This window comes from Eleutherodactylus coqui, unplaced genomic scaffold (assembly GCF_035609145.1).
Source record: "Eleutherodactylus coqui strain aEleCoq1 unplaced genomic scaffold, aEleCoq1.hap1 HAP1_SCAFFOLD_581, whole genome shotgun sequence".
Lineage (NCBI taxonomy): Eukaryota > Metazoa > Chordata > Amphibia > Anura > Eleutherodactylidae > Eleutherodactylus > Eleutherodactylus coqui.
Window position 1 is genome coordinate 39353 of NW_027102141.1, and position 13737 is coordinate 53089.

At 56.4% G+C, this 13737-nt stretch overlaps 54 pseudogenes; all 54 read left to right on the forward strand.

Annotated features, from left to right (window-relative positions):
- The first annotated feature begins 155 nt into the window (after nucleotides 1-155).
- LOC136598461 (5S ribosomal RNA) lies at nucleotides 156-274 on the forward strand (annotated as a pseudogene).
- An 80-nt stretch (nucleotides 275-354) lies between these two features.
- LOC136598482 (5S ribosomal RNA) lies at nucleotides 355-473 on the forward strand (annotated as a pseudogene).
- An 80-nt stretch (nucleotides 474-553) lies between these two features.
- LOC136598587 (5S ribosomal RNA) lies at nucleotides 554-672 on the forward strand (annotated as a pseudogene).
- An 80-nt stretch (nucleotides 673-752) lies between these two features.
- On the forward strand, nucleotides 753-871 carry LOC136598501 (5S ribosomal RNA; annotated as a pseudogene).
- A 279-nt stretch (nucleotides 872-1150) lies between these two features.
- Nucleotides 1151-1269, forward strand: LOC136598462 (5S ribosomal RNA; annotated as a pseudogene).
- An 80-nt stretch (nucleotides 1270-1349) lies between these two features.
- LOC136598484 (5S ribosomal RNA) lies at nucleotides 1350-1468 on the forward strand (annotated as a pseudogene).
- Nucleotides 1469-1548: 80 nt separating this feature from the next.
- On the forward strand, nucleotides 1549-1667 carry LOC136598588 (5S ribosomal RNA; annotated as a pseudogene).
- An 80-nt stretch (nucleotides 1668-1747) lies between these two features.
- On the forward strand, nucleotides 1748-1866 carry LOC136598576 (5S ribosomal RNA; annotated as a pseudogene).
- An 80-nt stretch (nucleotides 1867-1946) lies between these two features.
- Nucleotides 1947-2065, forward strand: LOC136598511 (5S ribosomal RNA; annotated as a pseudogene).
- Nucleotides 2066-2145: 80 nt separating this feature from the next.
- Nucleotides 2146-2264, forward strand: LOC136598475 (5S ribosomal RNA; annotated as a pseudogene).
- An 80-nt stretch (nucleotides 2265-2344) lies between these two features.
- LOC136598432 (5S ribosomal RNA) lies at nucleotides 2345-2463 on the forward strand (annotated as a pseudogene).
- Nucleotides 2464-2543: 80 nt separating this feature from the next.
- LOC136598476 (5S ribosomal RNA) lies at nucleotides 2544-2662 on the forward strand (annotated as a pseudogene).
- Nucleotides 2663-2742: 80 nt separating this feature from the next.
- Nucleotides 2743-2861, forward strand: LOC136598433 (5S ribosomal RNA; annotated as a pseudogene).
- Nucleotides 2862-3140: 279 nt separating this feature from the next.
- Nucleotides 3141-3259, forward strand: LOC136598538 (5S ribosomal RNA; annotated as a pseudogene).
- An 80-nt stretch (nucleotides 3260-3339) lies between these two features.
- Nucleotides 3340-3458, forward strand: LOC136598555 (5S ribosomal RNA; annotated as a pseudogene).
- Nucleotides 3459-3538: 80 nt separating this feature from the next.
- Nucleotides 3539-3657, forward strand: LOC136598559 (5S ribosomal RNA; annotated as a pseudogene).
- Nucleotides 3658-3737: 80 nt separating this feature from the next.
- LOC136598525 (5S ribosomal RNA) lies at nucleotides 3738-3856 on the forward strand (annotated as a pseudogene).
- An 80-nt stretch (nucleotides 3857-3936) lies between these two features.
- Nucleotides 3937-4055, forward strand: LOC136598557 (5S ribosomal RNA; annotated as a pseudogene).
- An 80-nt stretch (nucleotides 4056-4135) lies between these two features.
- LOC136598434 (5S ribosomal RNA) lies at nucleotides 4136-4254 on the forward strand (annotated as a pseudogene).
- An 80-nt stretch (nucleotides 4255-4334) lies between these two features.
- On the forward strand, nucleotides 4335-4453 carry LOC136598436 (5S ribosomal RNA; annotated as a pseudogene).
- An 80-nt stretch (nucleotides 4454-4533) lies between these two features.
- LOC136598437 (5S ribosomal RNA) lies at nucleotides 4534-4652 on the forward strand (annotated as a pseudogene).
- An 80-nt stretch (nucleotides 4653-4732) lies between these two features.
- LOC136598438 (5S ribosomal RNA) lies at nucleotides 4733-4851 on the forward strand (annotated as a pseudogene).
- Nucleotides 4852-4931: 80 nt separating this feature from the next.
- Nucleotides 4932-5050, forward strand: LOC136598439 (5S ribosomal RNA; annotated as a pseudogene).
- An 80-nt stretch (nucleotides 5051-5130) lies between these two features.
- On the forward strand, nucleotides 5131-5249 carry LOC136598522 (5S ribosomal RNA; annotated as a pseudogene).
- Nucleotides 5250-5329: 80 nt separating this feature from the next.
- LOC136598440 (5S ribosomal RNA) lies at nucleotides 5330-5448 on the forward strand (annotated as a pseudogene).
- Nucleotides 5449-5727: 279 nt separating this feature from the next.
- Nucleotides 5728-5846, forward strand: LOC136598539 (5S ribosomal RNA; annotated as a pseudogene).
- An 80-nt stretch (nucleotides 5847-5926) lies between these two features.
- Nucleotides 5927-6045, forward strand: LOC136598556 (5S ribosomal RNA; annotated as a pseudogene).
- An 80-nt stretch (nucleotides 6046-6125) lies between these two features.
- LOC136598469 (5S ribosomal RNA) lies at nucleotides 6126-6244 on the forward strand (annotated as a pseudogene).
- Nucleotides 6245-6324: 80 nt separating this feature from the next.
- Nucleotides 6325-6443, forward strand: LOC136598442 (5S ribosomal RNA; annotated as a pseudogene).
- A 478-nt stretch (nucleotides 6444-6921) lies between these two features.
- LOC136598516 (5S ribosomal RNA) lies at nucleotides 6922-7040 on the forward strand (annotated as a pseudogene).
- A 279-nt stretch (nucleotides 7041-7319) lies between these two features.
- On the forward strand, nucleotides 7320-7438 carry LOC136598443 (5S ribosomal RNA; annotated as a pseudogene).
- Nucleotides 7439-7518: 80 nt separating this feature from the next.
- LOC136598444 (5S ribosomal RNA) lies at nucleotides 7519-7637 on the forward strand (annotated as a pseudogene).
- An 80-nt stretch (nucleotides 7638-7717) lies between these two features.
- Nucleotides 7718-7836, forward strand: LOC136598445 (5S ribosomal RNA; annotated as a pseudogene).
- An 80-nt stretch (nucleotides 7837-7916) lies between these two features.
- On the forward strand, nucleotides 7917-8035 carry LOC136598498 (5S ribosomal RNA; annotated as a pseudogene).
- A 279-nt stretch (nucleotides 8036-8314) lies between these two features.
- LOC136598528 (5S ribosomal RNA) lies at nucleotides 8315-8433 on the forward strand (annotated as a pseudogene).
- Nucleotides 8434-8513: 80 nt separating this feature from the next.
- LOC136598446 (5S ribosomal RNA) lies at nucleotides 8514-8632 on the forward strand (annotated as a pseudogene).
- An 80-nt stretch (nucleotides 8633-8712) lies between these two features.
- On the forward strand, nucleotides 8713-8831 carry LOC136598448 (5S ribosomal RNA; annotated as a pseudogene).
- An 80-nt stretch (nucleotides 8832-8911) lies between these two features.
- Nucleotides 8912-9030, forward strand: LOC136598449 (5S ribosomal RNA; annotated as a pseudogene).
- Nucleotides 9031-9309: 279 nt separating this feature from the next.
- On the forward strand, nucleotides 9310-9428 carry LOC136598450 (5S ribosomal RNA; annotated as a pseudogene).
- An 80-nt stretch (nucleotides 9429-9508) lies between these two features.
- LOC136598477 (5S ribosomal RNA) lies at nucleotides 9509-9627 on the forward strand (annotated as a pseudogene).
- Nucleotides 9628-9707: 80 nt separating this feature from the next.
- Nucleotides 9708-9826, forward strand: LOC136598487 (5S ribosomal RNA; annotated as a pseudogene).
- An 80-nt stretch (nucleotides 9827-9906) lies between these two features.
- On the forward strand, nucleotides 9907-10025 carry LOC136598492 (5S ribosomal RNA; annotated as a pseudogene).
- An 80-nt stretch (nucleotides 10026-10105) lies between these two features.
- Nucleotides 10106-10224, forward strand: LOC136598451 (5S ribosomal RNA; annotated as a pseudogene).
- Nucleotides 10225-10503: 279 nt separating this feature from the next.
- LOC136598541 (5S ribosomal RNA) lies at nucleotides 10504-10622 on the forward strand (annotated as a pseudogene).
- Nucleotides 10623-10702: 80 nt separating this feature from the next.
- LOC136598558 (5S ribosomal RNA) lies at nucleotides 10703-10821 on the forward strand (annotated as a pseudogene).
- An 80-nt stretch (nucleotides 10822-10901) lies between these two features.
- Nucleotides 10902-11020, forward strand: LOC136598578 (5S ribosomal RNA; annotated as a pseudogene).
- Nucleotides 11021-11100: 80 nt separating this feature from the next.
- Nucleotides 11101-11219, forward strand: LOC136598453 (5S ribosomal RNA; annotated as a pseudogene).
- Nucleotides 11220-11299: 80 nt separating this feature from the next.
- On the forward strand, nucleotides 11300-11418 carry LOC136598561 (5S ribosomal RNA; annotated as a pseudogene).
- Nucleotides 11419-11898: 480 nt separating this feature from the next.
- Nucleotides 11899-12017, forward strand: LOC136598579 (5S ribosomal RNA; annotated as a pseudogene).
- An 80-nt stretch (nucleotides 12018-12097) lies between these two features.
- LOC136598454 (5S ribosomal RNA) lies at nucleotides 12098-12216 on the forward strand (annotated as a pseudogene).
- Nucleotides 12217-12891: 675 nt separating this feature from the next.
- LOC136598505 (5S ribosomal RNA) lies at nucleotides 12892-13010 on the forward strand (annotated as a pseudogene).
- Nucleotides 13011-13090: 80 nt separating this feature from the next.
- LOC136598455 (5S ribosomal RNA) lies at nucleotides 13091-13209 on the forward strand (annotated as a pseudogene).
- Nucleotides 13210-13289: 80 nt separating this feature from the next.
- LOC136598570 (5S ribosomal RNA) lies at nucleotides 13290-13409 on the forward strand (annotated as a pseudogene).
- Nucleotides 13410-13489: 80 nt separating this feature from the next.
- On the forward strand, nucleotides 13490-13608 carry LOC136598580 (5S ribosomal RNA; annotated as a pseudogene).
- Nucleotides 13609-13737: the final 129 nt, after the last annotated feature.

The following is a 13737-nucleotide window of genomic DNA, read 5'->3' on the forward strand; positions in this document are numbered from 1 at the left end:
GCGGCCGCCAGCCAGCTTGAGGCCTGGCAAGCACCAGTATGGGTGAGCGGCTGGGAATCCCAGGTCCCATTGACTTTTAAGGCCGTGAGTAGGTTTCTTTCCTTTTCGGAGGTGCGTTCGCACTGCAGAAAGCCCATAGGAAAGGAGGAGGAGCTGTCAACGGGCATTCTAAGCTGAATGTGCCTGCTCTCGTCAGATCGCGGCCGCCAGCCAGCTTGAGGCCTGGCAAGTACCAGTATGGGTGACCGGCTGGGAATCCCTGGTCCCGTTGACTTTTAAGGCCGTGAGTAGGTTTCTTTCCTTTTCGGAGGTGCGTTTGCACTGCAGAAAGCCCATAGGAAAGGAGGAGGAGCTGTCAATGGGCATTCTAAGCTGAATGTGCCTGCTCTCGTCAGATCGCGGCCGCCAGCCAGCTTGAGGCCTGGCAAGTACCAGTATGGGTGACCGGCTGGGAATCCCAGGTCCCGTTGACTTTTAAGGCCGTGAGTAGGTTTCTTTCCTTTTCGGAGGTGCGTTCGCACTGCAGAAAGCCCATAGGAAAGCAGGAGGAGCTGTCAACGGGCATTCTAAGCTGAATGTGCCTGCTCTCGTCAGATCGCGGCCACCAGCCAGCTTGAGGCCTGGCAAGTACCAGTATGGGTGACCGGCTGGGAATCCCAGGTCCCGTTGACTTTTAAGGCCGTGAGTAGGTTTCTTTCCTTTTCGGAGGTGCGTTCGCACTGCAGAAAGCCCATAGGAAAGGAGGAGGAGCTGTCAACGGGCATTCTAAGCTGAATGTGCCTGCTCTCGTCAGATCGCGGCCGCCAGCCAGCTTGAGGCCTGGCAAGTACCAGTATGGGTGACCGGCTGGGAATCCCAGGTGCCGTTGACTTTTAAGGCAGTGAGTAGGTTTCTTTCCTTTTCGGAGGTGCGTTCGCACTGCAGAAAGCCCATAGGAAAGGAGGAGGAGCTGTCAACGGGCATTCTAAGCTGAATGTGCCTGCTCTCGTCAGATCGCGGCCGCCAGCCAGCTTGAGGCCTGGCAAGCACCAGTATGGGTGAGCGGCTGGGAATCCCAGGTCCCATTGACTTTTAAGGCCGTGAGTAGGTTTCTTTCCTTTTCGGAGGTGCGTTCGCACTGCAGAAAGCCCATAGGAAAGGAGGAGGAGCTGTCAACGGGCATTCTAAGCTGAATGTGCCTGCTCTCGTCAGATCGCGGCCGCCAGCCAGCTTGAGGCCTGGCAAGTACCAGTATGGGTGACCGGCTGGGAATCCCTGGTCCCGTTGACTTTTAAGGCCGTGAGTAGGTTTCTTTCCTTTTCGGAGGTGCGTTTGCACTGCAGAAAGCCCATAGGAAAGGAGGAGGAGCTGTCAATGGGCATTCTAAGCTGAATGTGCCTGCTCTCGTCAGATCGCGGCCGCCAGCCAGCTTGAGGCCTGGCAAGTACCAGTATGGGTGACCGGCTGGGAATCCCAGGTCCCGTTGACTTTTAAGGCCGTGAGTAGGTTTCTTTCCTTTTCGGAGGTGCGTTTGCACTGCAGAAAGCCCATAGGAAAGCAGGAGGAGCTGTCAACGGGCATTCTAAGCTGAATGTGCCTGCTCTCGTCAGATCGCGGCCACCAGCCAGCTTGAGGCCTGGCAAGTACCAGTATGGGTGACCGGCTGGGAATCCCAGGTCCCGTTGACTTTTAAGGCCGTGAGTAGGTTTCTTTCCTTTTCGGAGGTGCGTTCGCACTGCAGAAAGCCCATAGGAAAGGAGGAGGAGCTGTCAACGGGCATTCTAAGCTGAATGTGCCTGCTCTCGTCAGATCGCGGCCGCCAGCCAGCTTGAGGCCTGGCAAGTACCAGTATGGGTGAGCGGCTGGGAATCCCAGGTCCCGTTGACTTTTAAGGCCGTGAGTAGGTTTCTTTCCTTTTCGGAGGTGCGTTCGCACTGCAGAAAGCCCATAGGAAAGGAGGAGGAGCTGTCAACGGGCGTTCTAAGCTGAATGTGCCTGCTCTCGTCAGATCGCGGCCGCCAGCCAGCTTGAGGCCTGGCAAGTACCAGTATGGGTGACCGGCTGGGAATCCCAGGTCCCGTTGACTTTTAAGGCCGTGAGTAGGTTTCTTTCCTTTTCGGAGGTGCGTTCGCACTGCAGAAAGCCCATAGGAAAGGAGGAGGCGCTGTCAACGGGCATTCTTAGCTGAATGTGCCTGCTCTCGTCAGATCGCGGCCGCCAGCCAGCTTGAGGCCTGGCAAGTACCAGTATGGGTGACCGGCTGGGAATCCCAGGTCCCGTTGACTTTTAAGGCCGTGAGTAGGTTTCTTTCCTTTTCGGAGGTGCGTTCGCACTGCAGAAAGCCCATAGGAAAGGAGGAGGAGCTGTCAACGGGCATTCTAAGCTGAATGTGCCTGCTCTCGTCAGATCGCGGCCGCCAGCCAGCTTGAGGCCTGGCAAGTACCAGTATGGGTGACCGGCTGGGAATCCCAGGTCCCGTTGACTTTTAAGGCCGTGAGTAGGTTTCTTTCCTTTTCGGAGGTGCGTTCGCACTGCAGAAAGCCCATAGGAAAGGAGGAGGCGCTGTCAACGGGCATTCTTAGCTGAATGTGCCTGCTCTCGTCAGATCGCGGCCGCCAGCCAGCTTGAGGCCTGGCAAGTACCAGTATGGGTGACCGGCTGGGAATCCCAGGTCCCGTTGACTTTTAAGGCCGTGAGTAGGTTTCTTTCCTTTTCGGAGGTGCGTTCGCACTGCAGAAAGCCCATAGGAAAGGAGGAGGAGCTGTCAACGGGCATTCTAAGCTGAATGTGCCTGCTCTCGTCAGATCGCGGCCGCCAGCCAGCTTGAGGCCTGGCAAGTACCAGTATGGGTGACCGGCTGGGAATCCCAGGTCCCGTTGACTTTTAAGGCCGTGAGTAGGTTTCTTTCCTTTTCGGAGGTGCGTTCGCACTGCAGAAAGCCCATAGGAAAGCAGGAGGAGCTGTCAACGGGCATTCTAAGCTGAATGTGCCTGCTCTCGTCAGATCGCGGCCGCCAGCCAGCTTGAGGCCTGGCAAGCACCAGTATGGGTGAGCGGCTGGGAATCCCAGGTCCCATTGACTTTTAAGGCCGTGAGTAGGTTTCTTTCCTTTTCGGAGGTGCGTTCGCACTGCAGAAAGCCCATAGGAAAGGAGGAGGAGCTGTCAACGGGCATTCTAAGCTGAATGTGCCTGCTCTCGTCAGATCGCGGCCGCCAGCCAGCTTGAGGCCTGGCAAGTACCAGTATGGGTGACCGGCTGGGAATCCCAGGTCCCATTGACTTTTAAGGCCGTGAGTAGGTTTCTTTCCTTTTTGGAGGTGCGTTCGCACTGCAGAAAGCCCATAGGAAAGGAGGAGGAGCTGTCAACGGGCATTCTAAGCTGAATGTGCCTGCTCTCGTCAGATCGCGGCCGCCAGCAAGCTTGAGGCCTGGCAAGTACCAGTATGGGTGACCGGCTGGGAATCCCAGGTCCCGTTGACTTTTAAGGCCGTGAGTAGGTTTCTTTCCGTTTCGGAGGTGCGTTCGCACTGCAGAAAGCCCATAGGAAAGGAGGAGGAGCTGTCAACGGGCATTCTAAGCTGAATGTGCCTGGTCTCGTCAGATCGCGGCCGCCAGCCAGCTTGAGGCCTGGCAAGTACCAGTATGGGTGACCGGCTGGGAATCCCAGGTCCCGTTGACTTTTAAGGCCGTGAGTAGGTTTCTTTCCGTTTCGGAGGTGCGTTCGCACTGCACAAAGCCCATAGGAAAGGAGGAGGAGCTGTCAACGGGCATTCTAAGCTGAATGTGCCTGCTCTCGTCAGATTGCGGCCGCCAGCCAGCTTGAGGCCTGGCAAGTACCAGTATGGGTGACCGGCTGGGAATCCCAGGTCCCGTTGACTTTTAAGGCCGTGAGTAGGTTTCTTTCCTTTTCGGAGGTGCGTTCGCACTGCAGAAAGCCCATAGGAAAGCAGGAGGAGCTGTCAACGGGCATTCTAAGCTGAATGCGCCTGCTCTCGTCAGATCGCGGCCGCCAGCCAGCTTGAGGCCTGGCAAGTACCAGTATGGGTGACCGGCTGGGAATCCCAGGTCCCGTTGACTTTTAAGGCCGTGAGTAGGTTTCTTTCCTTTTCGGAGGTGCGTTCGCACTGCAGAAAGCCCATAGGAAAGGAGGAGGAGCTGTCAACGGGCATTCTAAGCTGAATGTGCCTGCTCTCGTCAGATCGCGGCCGCCAGCCAGCTTGAGGCCTGGCAAGTACCAGTATGGGTGACCGGCTGGGAATCCCAGGTCCCGTTGACTTTTAAGGCCGTGAGTAGGTTTCTTTCCTTTTCGGAGGTGCGTTCGCACTGCAGAAAGCACATAGGAAAGGAGGAGGAGCTGTCAACGGGCATTCTAAGCTGAATGTGCCTGCTCTCGTCAGATCGCGGCCGCCAGCCAGCTTGAGGCCTGGCAAGTACCAGTATGGGTGACCGGCTGGGAATCCCAGGTCCCGTTGACTTTTAAGGCCGTGAGTAGGTTTCTTTCCTTTTCGGAGGTGCGTTCGCACTGCAGAAAGCCCATAGGAAAGGAGGAGGAGCTGTCAACGGGCATTCTAAGCTGAATGTGCCTGCTCTCGTCAGATCGCGGCCGCCAGCCAGCTTGAGGCCTGGCAAGTACCAGTATGGGTGACCGGCTGGGAATCCCAGGTCCCGTTGACTTTTAAGGCCGTGAGTAGGTTTCTTTCCTTTTCGGAGGTGCGTTCGCACTGCAGAAAGCCCATAGGAAAGGAGAAGGCGCTGTCAACGGGCATTCTAAGCTGAATGTGCCTGCTCTCGTCAGATCGCGGCCGCCAGCCAGCTTGAGGCCTGGCAAGTACCAGTATGGGTGACCGGCTGGGAATCCCAGGTCCCGTTGACTTTTAAGGCCGTGAGTAGGTTTCTTTCCTTTTCGGAGGTGCGTTCGCACTGCAGAAAGCCCATAGGAAAGGAGGAGGAGCTGTCAACGGGCATTCTAAGCTGAATGTGCCTGCTCTCGTCAGATCGCGGCCGCCAGCCAGCTTGAGGCCTGGCAAGTACCAGTATGGGTGACCGGCTGGGAATCCCAGGTCCCGTTGACTTTTAAGGCCGTGAGTAGGTTTCTTTCCTTTTCGGAGGTGCGTTCGCACTGCAGAAAGCCCATAGGAAAGGAGGAGGAGCTGTCAACGGGCATTCTAAGCTGAATGTGCCTGCTCTCGTCAGATCGTGGCCGCCAGCCAGCTTGAGGCCTGGCAAGTACCAGTATGGGTGACCGGCTGGGAATCCCAGGTCCCGTTGACTTTTAAGGCCGTGAGTAGGTTTCTTTCCTTTTTGGAGGTGCGTTCGCACTGCAGAAAGCCCATAGGAAAGGAGGAGGAGCTGTCAACGGGCATTCTAAGCTGAATGTGCCTGCTCTCGTCAGATCGCGGCCGCCAGCCAGCTTGAGGCCTGGCAAGTACCAGTATGGGTGACCGGCTGGGAATCCCAGGTCCCGTTGACTTTTAAGGCCGTGAGTAGGTTTCTTTCCTTTTCGGAGGTGCGTTCGCACTGCAGAAAGCCCATAGGAAAGGAGGAAGAGCTGTCAACGGGCATTCTAAGCTGAATGTGCCTGCTCTCGTCAGATCGCGGCCGCCAGCCAGCTTGAGGCCTGGCAAGCACCAGTATGGGTGAGCGGCTGGGAATCCCAGGTCCCATTGACTTTTAAGGCCGTGAGTAGGTTTCTTTCCTTTTCGGAGGTGCGTTCGCACTGCAGAAAGCCCATAGGAAAGGAGGAGGAGCTGTCAACGGGCATTCTAAGCTGAATGTGCCTGCTCTCGTCAGATCGCGGCCGCCAGCCAGCTTGAGGCCTGGCAAGTACCAGTATGGGTGACCGGCTGGGAATCCCAGGTCCCATTGACTTTTAAGGCCGTGAGTAGGTTTCTTTCCTTTTCGGAGGTGCGTTCGCACTGCAGAAAGCCCATAGGAAAGGAGGAGGAGCTGTCAACGGGCATTCTAAGCTGAATGTGCCTGCTCTCGTCAGATCGCGGCCGCCAGCAAGCTTGAGGCCTGGCAAGTACCAGTATGGGTGACCGGCTGGGAATCCCAGGTCCCGTTGACTTTTAAGGCCGTGAGTAGGTTTCTTTCCGTTTCGGAGGTGCGTTCGCACTGCAGAAAGCCCATAGGAAAGGAGGAGGAGCTGTCAACGGGCATTCTAAGCTGAATGTGCCTGCTCTCGTCAGATCGCGGCTGCCAGCCAGCTTGAGGCCTGGCAAGTACCAGTATGGGTGACCGGCTGGGAATCCCAGGTCCCGTTGACTTTTAAGGCCGTGAGTAGGTTTCTTTCCTTTTCGGAGGTGCGTTCGCACTGCAGAAAGCCCATAGGAAAGGAGGAGCAGCTGTCAACGGGCATTCTAAGCTGAATGTGCCTGCTCTCGTCAGATCGCGGCCGCCAGCCAGCTTGAGGCCTGGCAAGTACCAGTATGGGTGACCGGCTGGGAATCCCAGGTCCCGTTGACTTTTAAGGCCGTGAGTAGGTTTCTTTCCTTTTCGGAGGTGCGTTCGCACTGCAGAAAGCACATAGGAAAGGAGGAGGAGCTGTCAACGGGCATTCTAAGCTGAATGTGCCTGCTCTCGTCAGATCGCGGCCGCCAGCCAGCTTGAGGCCTGGCAAGTACCAGTATGGGTGACAGGCTGGGAATCCCAGGTCCCGTTGCCTTTTAAGGCCGTGAGTAGGTTTCTTTCCTTTTCGGAGGTGCGTTCGCACTGCAGAAAGCCCATAGGAAAGGAGGAGGAGCTGTCAACGGGCATTCTAAGCTGAATGTGCCTGCTCTCGTCAGATCGCGGCCGCCAGCCAGCTTGAGGCCTGGCAAGTACCAGTATGGGTAAGCGGCTGGGAATCCCAGGTCCCGTTGACTTTTAAGGCCGTGAGTAGGTTTCTTTCCTTTTCGGAGGTGCGTTCGCACTGCAGAAAGCCCATAGGAAAGGAGGAGGAGCTGTCAACGGGCATTCTAAGCTGAATGTGCCTGCTCTCGTCAGATCGCGGCCGCCAGCCAGCTTGAGGCCTGGCAAGTACCAGTATGGGTGACTGGCTGGGAATCCCAGGTCCCGTTGACTTTTAAGGCCGTGAGTAGGTTTCTTTCCGTTTCGGAGGTGCGTTCGCACTGCAGAAAGCCCATAGGAAAGGAGGAGGAGCTGTCAACGGGCATTCTAAGCTGAATGTGCCTGCTCTCGTCAGATCGCGGCCGCCAGCCAGCTTGAGGCCTGGCAAGTACCAGTATGGGTAAGCGGCTGGGAATCCCAGGTCCCGTTGACTTTTAAGGCCGTGAGTAGGTTTCTTTCCTTTTCGGAGGTGCGTTCGCACTGCAGAAAGCCCATAGGAAAGGAGGAGGAGCTGTCAACGGGCATTCTAAGCTGAATGTGCCTGCTCTCGTCAGATCGCGGCCGCCAGCCAGCTTGAGGCCTGGCAAGTACCAGTATGGGTGACCGGCTGGGAATCCCAGGTCCCGTTGACTTTTAAGGCCGTGAGTAGGTTTCTTTCCTTTTCGGAGGTGCGTTCGCACTGCAGAAAGCCCATAGGAAAGGAGGAGGAGCTGTCAACGGGCATTCTAAGCTGAATGTGCCTGCTCTCGTCAGATCGCGGCCGCCAGCCAGCTTGAGGCCTGGCAAGTACCAGTATGGGTGACCGGCTGGGAATCCCAGGTCCCGTTGACTTTTAAGGCCGTGAGTAGGTTTCTTTCCTTTTCGGAGGTGCGTTCGCACTGCAGAAAGCCCATAGGAAAGGAGGAGGAGCTGTCAACGGGCATTCTAAGCTGAATGTGCCTGCTCTCGTCAGATCGCGGCCGCCAGCCAGCTTGAGGCCTGGCAAGTACCAGTATGGGTGACCGGCTGGGAATCCCAGGTCCCGTTGACTTTTAAGGCCGTGAGTAGGTTTCTTTCCTTTTCGGAGGTGCGTTCGCACTGCAGAAAGCCCATAGGAAAGGAGGAGGAGCTGTCAACGGGCATTCTAAGCTGAATGTGCCTGCTCTCGTCAGATCGCGGCCGCCAGCCAGCTTGAGGCCTGGCAAGTACCAGTATGGGTGACCGGCTGGGAATCCCAGGTCCCGTTGCCTTTTAAGGCCGTGAGTAGGTTTCTTTCCTTTTCGGAGGTGCGTTCGCACTGCAGAAAGCCCATAGGAAAGGAGGAGGAGCTGTCAACGGGCATTCTAAGCTGAATGTGCCTGCTCTCGTCAGATCGCGGCCGCCAGCCAGCTTGAGGCCTGGCAAGCACCAGTATGGGTGAGCGGCTGGGAATCCCAGGTCCCATTGACTTTTAAGGCCGTGAGTAGGTTTCTTTCCTTTTCGGAGGTGCGTTCGCACTGCAGAAAGCCCATAGGAAAGGAGGAGGAGCTGTCAACGGGCATTCTAAGCTGAATGTGCCTGCTCTCGTCAGATCGCGGCCGCCAGCCAGCTTGAGGCCTGGCAAGTACCAGTATGGGTGACCGGCTGGGAATCCCTGGTCCCGTTGAATTTTAAGGCCGTGAGTAGGTTTCTTTCCTTTTCGGAGGTGCGTTTGCACTGCAGAAAGCCCATAGGAAAGGAGGAGGAGCTGTCAACGGGCATTCTAAGCTGAATGTGCCTGCTCTCGTCAGATCGCGGCCGCCAGCCAGCTTGAGGCCTGGCAAGTACCAGTATGGGTGACCGGCTGGGAATCCCAGGTCCCGTTGACTTTTAAGGCCGTGAGTAGGTTTCTTTCCTTTTCGGAGGTGCGTTCGCACTGCAGAAAGCCCATAGGAAAGCAGGAGGAGCTGTCAACGGGCATTCTAAGCTGAATGTGCCTGCTCTCGTCAGATCGCGGCCGCCAGCCAGCTTGAGGCCTGGCAAGTACCAGTATGGGTGACCGGCTGGGAATCCCAGGTCCCGTTGACTTTTAAGGCCGTGAGTAGGTTTCTTTCCTTTTCGGAGGTGCGTTCGCACTGCAGAAAGCCCATAGGAAAGGAGGAGGAGCTGTCAACGGGCATTCTAAGCTGAATGTGCCTGCTCTCGTCAGATCGCGGCCGCCAGCCAGCTTGAGGCCTGGCAAGTACCAGTATGGGTGACCGGCTGGGAATCCCAGGTCCCGTTGACTTTTAAGGCCGTGAGTAGGTTTCTTTCCTTTTCGGAGGTGCGTTCGCACTGCAGAAAGCCCATAGGAAAGGAGAAGGAGCTGTCAACGGGCGTTCTAAGCTGAATGTGCCTGCTCTCGTCAGATCGCGGCCGCCAGCCAGCTTGAGGCCTGGCAAGCACCAGTATGGGTGAGCGGCTGGGAATCCCAGGTCCCGTTGACTTTTAAGGCCGTGAGTAGGTTTCTTTCCTTTTCGGAGGTGCGTTCGCACTGCAGAAAGCCCATAGGAAAGGAGGAGGAGCTGTCAACGGGCATTCTAAGCTGAATGTGCCTGCTCTCGTCAGATCGCGGCCGCCAGCCAGCTTGAGGCCTGGCAAGTACCAGTATGGGTGACCGGCTGGGAATCCCAGGTCCCGTTGACTTTTAAGGCCGTGAGTAGGTTTCTTTCCTTTTCGGAGGTGCGTTCGCACTGCAGAAAGCCCATAGGAAAGGAGTAGGCGCTGTCAACGGGCATTCTTAGCTGAATGTGCCTGCTCTCGTCAGATCGCGGCCGCCAGCCAGCTTGAGGCCTGGCAAGTACCAGTATGGGTGACCGGCTGGGAATCCCAGGTCCCGTTGACTTTTAAGGCCGTGAGTAGGTTTCTTTCCTTTTCGGAGGTGCGTTCGCACTGCAGAAAGCCCATAGGAAAGGAGGAGGAGCTGTCAACGGGTATTCTAAGCTGAATGTGCCTGCTCTCGTCAGATCGCGGCCGCCAGCCAGCTTGAGGCCTGGCAAGTACCAGTATGGGTGACCGGCTGGGAATCCCAGGTCCCGTTGACTTTTAAGGCCGTGAGTAGGTTTCTTTCCTTTTCGGAGGTGCGTTCGCACTGCAGAAAGCCCATAGGAAAGGAGGAGGAGCTGTCAACGGGCATTCTAAGCTGAATGTGCCTGCTCTCGTCAGATCGCGGCCGCCAGCCAGCTTGAGGCCTGGCAAGTACCAGTATGGGTGACCGGCTGGGAATCCCAGGTCTCGTTGACTTTTAAGGCCGTGAGTAGGTTTCTTTCCTTTTCGGAGGTGCGTTCGCACTGCAGAAAGCCCATAGGAAAGGAGGAGGAGCTGTCAACGGGCATTCTAAGCTGAATGTGCCTGCTCTCGTCAGATCGCGGCCGCCAGCCAGCTTGAGGCCTGGCAAGTACCAGTATGGGTGACCGGCTGGGAATCCCAGGTCCCGTTGACTTTTAAGGCCGTGAGTAGGTTTCTTTCCTTTTCGGAGGTGCGTTCGCACTGCAGAAAGCCCATAGGAAAGGAGGAGGAGCTGTCAACGGGCATTCTAAGCTGAATGTGCCTGCTCTCGTCAGATCGCGGCCGCCAGCCAGCTTGAGGCCTGGCAAGCACCAGTATGGGTGAGCGGCTGGGAATCCCAGGTCCCATTGACTTTTAAGGCCGTGAGTAGGTTTCTTTCCTTTTCGGAGGTGCGTTCGCACTGCAGAAAGCCCATAGGAAAGGAGGAGGAGCTGTCAACGGGCATTCTAAGCTGAATGTGCCTGCTCTCGTCAGATCGCGGCCGCCAGCCAGCTTGAGGCCTGGCAAGTACCAGTATGGGTGACCGGCTGGGAATCCCAGGTCCCATTGACTTTTAAGGCCGTGAGTAGGTTTCTTTCCTTTTTGGAGGTGCGTTCGCACTGCAGAAAGCCCATAGGAAAGGAGGAGGAGCTGTCAACGGGCATTCTAAGCTGAATGTGCCTGCTCTCGTCAGATCGCGGCCGCCAGCAAGCTTGAGGCCTGGCAAGTACCAGTATGGGTGACCGGCTGGGAATCCCAGGTCCCGTTGACTTTTAAGGCCGTGAGTAGGTTTCTTTCCGTTTCGGAGGTGCGTTCGCACTGCACAAAGCCCATAGGAAAGGAGGAGGAGCTGTCAACGGGCATTCTAAGCTGAATGTGCCTGCTTTCGTCAGATTGCGGCCGCCAGCCAGCTTGAGGCCTGGCAAGTACCAGTATGGGTGACCGGCTGGGAATCCCAGGTCCCGTTGACTTTTAAGGCCGTGAGTAGGTTTCTTTCCGTTTCGGAGGTGCGTTCGCACTGCAGAAAGCCCATAGGAAAGGAGGAGGAGCTGTCAACGGGCATTCTAAGCTGAATGTGCCTGCTCTCGTCAGATCGCGGCCGCCAGCCAGCTTGAGGCCTGGCAAGTACCAGTATGGGTGACCGGCTGGGAATCCCAGGTCCCGTTGACTTTTAAGGCCGTGAGTAGGTTTCTTTCCTTTTCGGAGGTGCGTTCGCACTGCAGAAAGCCCATAGGAAAGGAGGAGGAGCTGTCAACGGGCATTCTAAGCTGAATGTGCCTGCTCTCGTCAGATCGCGGCTGCCAGCCAGCTTGAGGCCTGGCAAGTACCAGTATGGGTGACTGGCTGGGAATCCCAGGTCCTGTTGACTTTTAAGGCCGTGAGTAGGTTTCTTTCCTTTTCGGAGGTGCATTCGCACTGCAGAAAGCCCATAGGAAAGGAGGAGGAGCTGTCAACAGGAATTCTAAGCTGAATATGCCTGCTCTCGTCAGATCACGGCCGCCAGCCAGCTTGAGGTCTGGCAAGTACCAGTATGGGTGACCGGCTGGGAATCCCAGGTCCCGTTGACTTTTAAGGCCGTGAGTAGGTTTCTTTCCTTTTCGGAGGTGCGTTCGCACTGCAGAAAGCCCATAGGAAAGGAGGAGGAGCTGTCAACGGGCATTCTAAGCTGAATGTGCCTGGTCTCGTCAGATCGCGGCCGCCAGCCAGCTTGAGGCCTGGCAAGTACCAGTATGGGGTGACCGGCTGGGAATCCCAGGTCCCGTTGACTTTTAAGGCCAGTGAGTAGGTTTCTTTCCGTTTCGGAGGTGCGTTCGCACTGCACAAAGCCCATAGGAAAGGAGGAGGAGCTGTCAACGGGCATTCTAAGCTGAATGTGCCTGCTTTCGTCAGATTGCGGCCGCCAGCCAGCTTGAGGCCTGGCAAGTACCAGTATGGGTGACCGGCTGGGAATCCCAGGTCCCGTTGACTTTTAAGGCCGTGAGTAGGTTTCTTTCCGTTTCGGAGGTGCGTTCGCACTGCAGAAAGCCCATAGGAAAGGAGGAGGAGCTGTCAACGGGCATTCTAAGCTGAATGTGCCTGCTCTCGTCAGATCGCGGCCGCCAGCCAGCTTGAGGCCTGGCAAGTACCAGTATGGGTGACCGGCTGGGAATCCCAGGTCCCGTTGACTTTTAAGGCCGTGAGTAGGTTTCTTTCCTTTTCGGAGGTGCGTTCGCACTGCAGAAAGCCATAGGAAAGGAGGAGGAGCTGTCAACGGGCATTCTAAGCTGAATGTGCCTGCTCTCGTCAGATCGCGGCTGCCAGCCAGCTTGAGGCCTGGCAAGTACCAGTATGGGTGACTGGCTGGGAATCCCAGGTCCTTTGACTTTTAAGGCCGTGAGTAGGTTTCTTTCCTTTTCGGAGGTGCATTCGCACTGCAGAAAGCCCATAGGAAAGGAGGAGGAGCTGTCAACAGGAATTCTAAGCTGAATATGCCTGCTCTCGTCAGATCACGGCCGCCAGCCCAGCTTGAGGTCTGGCAAGTACCAGTATGGGTGACCGGCTGGGAATCCCAGGTCCCGTTGACTTTTAAGGCCGTGAGTAGGTTTCTTTCCTTTTCGGAGGTGCGTTCGCACTGCAGAAAGCCCATAGGAAAGGAGAAGGAGCTGTCAACGGGCATTCTAAGCTGAATGTGCCTGCTCTCGTCAGATGGCGGCCGCCAGCCAGCTTGAGGCCTGGCAAGTACCAGTATGGGTGACAGGCTGGGAATCCAGGTCCTGTTGACTTTTAAGGCCGTGAGTAGGTTTCTTTCCTTTTCGGAGGTGCGTTCGCACTGCAGAAAGCCCATAGGAAAGGAGGAGGAGCTGTCAACGGACATTCTAAGCTGAATGTGCCTGCTCTCGTCAGATCGCGGCCGCCAGCCAGCTTGAGGCCTGGCAAGTACCAGTATGGGTGACCGGCTGGGAATCCCAGGTCCCGTTGACTTTTAAGGCCGTGAGTAGGTTTCTTTTCTTTTCTGAGGTGCGTTCGCACTGCAGAAAGCCCATAGGAAAGGAGGAGGAGCTGTCAACGGGCATTCTAAGCTGAATGTGCCTGCTCTCGTCAGATCGCGGCCGCCAGCCAGCTTGAGGCCTGGCAAGTACCAGTATGGGTGACCGGCTGGGAATCCCAGGTCCCGTTGACTTTTAAGGCCGTGAGTAGGTTTCTTTCTGTTTCGGAGGTGCGTTCTCACTGCAGAAAGCCCATAGGAAAGGAGGAGGAGCTGTCAACGGGCATTCTAAGCTGAATGTGCCTGCTCTCGTCAGATCGCGGCCCGCCAGCCAGCTTGAGGCCTGGCAAGTACCAGGATGGGTGACCGGCTTGGAATCCCAGGTCCCGTTGACTTTTAAGGCCGTGAGTAGGTTTCTTTCCGTTTCGGAGGTGCGTTCGCACTGCAGAAAGCCCATAGGAAAGGAGGAGGAGCTGTCAACGGGCATTCTAAGCTGAATGTGCCTGCTCTCGTCAGATCGTGGCCGCCAGCCAGCTTGAGGCCTGGCAAGTACCAGTATGGGTGACTGGCTGGGAATCCCAGGTCCCGTTGACTTTTAAGGCCGTGAGTAGGTTTCTTTCCTTTTCGGAGGTGCGTTCTCACTGCAGAAAGCCCATAGGAAAGGAGGAGGAGCTGTCAACGGGCATTCTAAGCTGAATGTGCCTGCTCTCGTCAGATCGCGGA